Source organism: Schistocerca serialis, unplaced genomic scaffold, assembly GCF_023864345.2.
Source record: "Schistocerca serialis cubense isolate TAMUIC-IGC-003099 unplaced genomic scaffold, iqSchSeri2.2 HiC_scaffold_1234, whole genome shotgun sequence".
NCBI classification, from domain to species: domain Eukaryota; kingdom Metazoa; phylum Arthropoda; class Insecta; order Orthoptera; family Acrididae; genus Schistocerca; species Schistocerca serialis.
In genome coordinates, this window is record NW_026047441.1 from 37,501 (window position 1) to 42,500 (window position 5,000).

The 5,000-nt window shown below is 51.3% G+C and overlaps 1 non-coding gene across 1 annotated transcript in view; it reads right to left on the reverse strand.

Annotated features, from left to right (window-relative positions):
- The window catches only part of LOC126436301 (small subunit ribosomal RNA), a 1,909-nt gene extending 1,531 nt beyond the window's left edge, over window positions 1–378 (reverse strand). The window contains exon 1 of the ribosomal RNA XR_007580575.1: window positions 1–378. This exon is cut by the window's left edge and continues 1,531 nt beyond it. This is a non-coding gene — a ribosomal RNA (small subunit ribosomal RNA).
- Between the last annotated feature and the right edge of the window lie 4,622 nt (window positions 379–5,000).

Genomic DNA, 5,000 nt, shown 5'->3' on the forward strand with positions numbered 1-5,000 from the left:
GTTACCCGTTACAACCATGGTAGGCGCAGAACCTACCATCGACAGTTGATAAGGCAGACATTTGAAAGATGCGTCGCCGGTACGAGGACCGTGCGATCAGCCCTAAGTTATTCAGAGTCACCAAGGCAAACGGACCGGACGAGCCGACCGATTGGTTTTGATCTAATAAAAGCGTCCCTTCCATCTCTGGTCGGGACTCTGTTTGCATGTATTAGCTCTAGAATTACCACAGTTATCCAAGTAACGTGGGTACGATCTAAGGAACCATAACTGATTTAATGAGCCATTCGCGGTTTCACCTTAATGCGGCTTGTACTGAGACATGCATGGCTTAATCTTTGAGACAAGCATATGACTACTGGCAGGATCAACCAGGGAGCTGCGTCAACTAGAGCTGAGCAGCCGGCCGCCCGGGAGTGTGTCCCGGGGGCCCGCGCGAACACGCAAGCGTCCGCTCAATTATTCTGCAAACAGGAGGAGGCTGAGCTCCCCTGCACAACACACCTCGAAACCCTCTCAGGTCCCGGCGGCGCGCAGCGCCGTCCTAAGTACTTGGTCGGGTTCGAGAGAGGCGCAATCGCCCGGAGTTAGGCGAGTAGACGCTTTAGGTGCGACCACCCGTGCTCCCAACTGAGCTTGCCGCTGCCGACAGAGGCCCGGGAGCGTGCTGTCGTGGCATTGCCGGCGGGAGACAACACGCGCCACCTACGGTGACCGGCAGCTCCAACGCCAGCGCCACAGAAGGACAAAAGCCCTACTTGGGTGCCGAAGCGAACTCTCCCAGCACAGCGCACGCGCCAACACGTCCGCACAGCTGCGATACAAACCACCTGCGAGAACCGCTGGGGCGACCGAGCAGCAGACGGCGTCGCGGCGCCGAGCGCCGGGCGGCGGCGCATCCTCAGCGCACAAAGTCCTCAATCGGACCAGCACACTGCAGATGGCCACCGCGCTTCGCACCGGGCCCGCGAGGACCTACTTTGGCCGCAAGGCGCCGCGAGCAGGGGGCGCCGGCGCGCAGCTGCGCCGCCTGCCGCGTCCGTCGGCCGGCGCGCCTGCCACCGGCCGCCCCCACCAGCCGGCTGTAGCGCGTGCGCCCACGCACCGCGCTGCCAGCACGCCGGGCGGCCCCCCCTCACCGGCCGGGGACGGTCCCACCCAGCCACCGCCGCGTATCGCCTCACACCCAGATCCCCTTTCACGTTCGTGGGCATGGTGGGTCCCCTTTCACGTTCGTGGGCATGGTGGGTATCCCTGAAACAACCGGTTAATAGCTCGACCGATCGTCGCCAACACTGATTCACCTCTAGCGAGAACAACCGCACCACAACGGGTTACCGGTTGTTCATTTGCGTAACGTCACCAGCAAACGTACACGTCCATCGCCATTTGCAACGAGTATTGCATGCCTGTGTCAGGTGTCACAACACACTACGTCTGCCCACATAGACGCAACAACATGTGCACGCCTAGAGAACACGTGGAAGGTAGACCCCGTACGTATGCGGTGTCCATTGCGCGAACGACTGTCAGCCCGCCTCTGCAGCATGTCGCAGATGTGGAACGCGGTGCAACATGCTATCACGGTGTGTGAGAAGAGACGACTACGTCCGAATACACGCTCCACTACATCAACAGACTGCTCATGCTGATCGCCATCCAGGGCGTCCGTTCCTCCCACACGTCTGTATGGCGTACCACACTGCAATCCAGCTCTTATAGGGAGACGACACGTAGCTGCGTGCACAATATTTGGACTGTATGGTCCGCCGTTGCTAGGCGCTGTCGTCATACGGTCACATGGGCCACGATGTATCATTCAGTACATACGGAGCAATGTGCAGTACAGTTTGTGGGTTTTGCGTACATCGGCGGACAGGTGACAGGCCGTACCACAACGTAGGCTGAGTACGTCGGCATGCGAAGGGCATTGAACATGCAAACTTCTCACCGACCAGCTTGCGAAGGCAGGGGGGAAGGGGGGGGGGGCATGTACGTCCTGCTGCTATCCACACTACAGTGTATAGCAGGAGCATGTGGAAAGTCAGCAACACCTGCAAGGTGTTTAACATGACGCGATACACAGGGGACCGGGCAGTGCGAGTAGCGAACTATATTGCGAGGGTTGCGGTTAGGCAACACTACACTACTTTAACGGGTTGCATAACAATTACAGAGCAGGTTCAGCGACAACGTGCGTCAGGTTAAGGCGCAATATAGTTTAGGTTACGGCGCACTTTAGGTTAGGTTAAGGCACATTATAGGTTAGGTTAAGGCACAACATGGGTTACGTTAAGGCACAACATGGGTTACGTTAAGGCACAACATGGGTTAGGTTAAGGCACAACATGGGTTAGGTTAAGGCACAACATGGGTTAGGTTAAGGCACAACATGGGTTAGGTTAAGGCACAACATGGGTTAGGTTAAGGCACAACATGGGTTAGGTTAAGGCACAACATGGGTTAGGTTAAGGCACAACATGGGTTAGGTTAAGGCACAACATGGGTTAGGTTAAGGCACAACATGGGTTAGGTTAAGGCACAACATGGGTTAGGTTAAGGCACAACATGGGTTAGGTTAAGGCACAACATGGGTTAGGTTAAGGCACAACATGGGTTAGGTTAAGGCACAACATGGGTTAGGTTAAGGCACAACATGGGTTAGGTTAAGGCACAACATGGGTTAGGTTAAGGCACAACATGGGTTAGGTTAAGGCACAACATGGGTTAGGTTAAGGCACAACATGGGTTAGGTTAAGGCACAACATGGGTTAGGTTAAGGCACAACATGGGTTAGGTTAAGGCACAACATGGGTTAGGTTAAGGCACAACATGGGTTAGGTTAAGGCACAACATGGGTTAGGTTAAGGCACAACATGGGTTAGGTTAAGGCACAACATGGGTTAGGTTAAGGCACAACATGGGTTAGGTTAAGGCACAACATGGGTTAGGTTAAGGCACAACATGGGTTAGGTTAAGGCACAACATGGGTTAGGTTAAGGCACAACATGGGTTAGGTTAAGGCACAACATGGGTTAGGTTAAGGCACAACATGGGTTAGGTTAAGGCACAACATGGGTTAGGTTAAGGCACAACATGGGTTAGGTTAAGGCACAACATGGGTTAGGTTAAGGCACAACATGGGTTAGGTTAAGGCACAACATGGGTTAGGTTAAGGCACACCATGGGTTAGGTTAAGGCACACCATGGGTTAGGTTAAGGCACACCATGGGTTAGGTTAAGGCACACCATGGGTTAGGTTAAGGCACACCATGGGTTAGGTTAAGGCACAACATGGGTTAGGTTAAGGCACAACATGGGTTAGGTTAAGGCACAACGTAGGTTAGGTTAAGGCACAACGTGGGTTAGGTTAAGGCACAACGTGGGTTAGGTTAAGGCACAACGTGGGTTAGGTTAAGGCACAACGTGGGTTAGGTTAAGGCACAACGTGGGTTAGGTTAAGGCACAACATGGGTTAGGTTAAGGCACAACATGGGTTAGGTTAAGGCACACCATGGGTTAGGTTAAGGCACACCATGGGTTAGGTTAAGGCACAACATGGGTTAGGTTAAGGCACAACATGGGTTAGGTTAAGGCACAACATGGGTTAGGTTAAGGCACAACATGGGTTAGGTTAAGGCACAACATGGGTTAGGTTAAGGCACAACGTAGGTTAGGTTAAGGCACAACGTAGGTTAGGTTAAGGCACAACGTGGGTTAGGTTAAGGCACAACATGGGTTAGGTTAAGGCACAACATGGGTTAGGTTAAGGCACAACATGGGTTAGGTTAAGGCACAACATGGGTTAGGTTAAGGCACAACATGGGTTACGTTACGGCACAACATGGGTTACGTTACGGCACAACATGGGTTACGTTACGGCACAACATGGGTTACGTTACGGCACAACATGGGTTACGTTACGGCACAACATGGGTTACGTTACGGCACAACATGGGTTACGTTACGGCACAACATGGGTTACGTTACGGCACAAATTAGGTTAGGTTACGGCACAAATTAGGTTAGGTTAAGGCACAAATTAGGTTAGGTTAAGGCACAAATTAGGTTAGGTTAAGGCACAAATTAGGTTAGGTTAAGGCACAAATTAGGTTAGGTTAAGGCACAAATTAGGTTAGGTTAAGGCACAAATTAGGTTAGGTTAAGGCACAAATTAGGTTAGGTTAAGGCACAAATTAGGTTAGGTTAAGGCACAAATTAGGTTAGGTTAAGGCACGATATAGGTTAGGTTAAGGCACGATATAGGTTAGGTTAAGGCACGATATAGGTTAGGTTAAGGCACGATATAGGTTAGGTTAAGGCACGATATAGGTTAGGTTAAGGCACGATATAGGTTAGGTTAAGGCACGATATAGGTTAGGTTAAGGTACGATATAGGTTAGGTTAAGGTACGATATAGGTTAGGTTAAGGTACGATATAGGTTAGGTTAAGGTACGATATAGGTTAGGTTAAGGTACGATATAGGTTAGGTTAAGGTACGATATAGGTTAGGTTAAGGTACGATATAGGTTAGGTTAAGGTACGATATAGGTTAGGTTAAGGTACGATATAGGTTAGGTTAAGGTACGATATAGGTTAGGTTAAGGTACGATATAGCGTAGGTTCAGATACACATTGTTGTAGGGAAAGGTGTATTGGGGGGGGGGGGGCGGCAGGTTCGTTGATAGTGATTATCGTAATTGGATGCCTGCGGTATTATCCGATTTGTCACGTCAGGATGCACTTTTGGCTCATGACAGGCGGCGCTCCGATTCCATGGTTGTGGCAGATCTGTGTCTTTCATTCCTGCCATTGTTTGTGTGCTGTGACAGGAGGCAGTATTGTGATGTTGGGTGCACCACTGTGTAGGACATGTGTGGGTGTTCGTGGCTTAGCTGAGCAATGTGCGGATGTCGGAAGGGTGGGATATTGTGTTTTCTGGGTGGACCTCCCGGTCTGGTAATGATAGTGTGGATTGTGTCATGTGGCGGAGAGGATG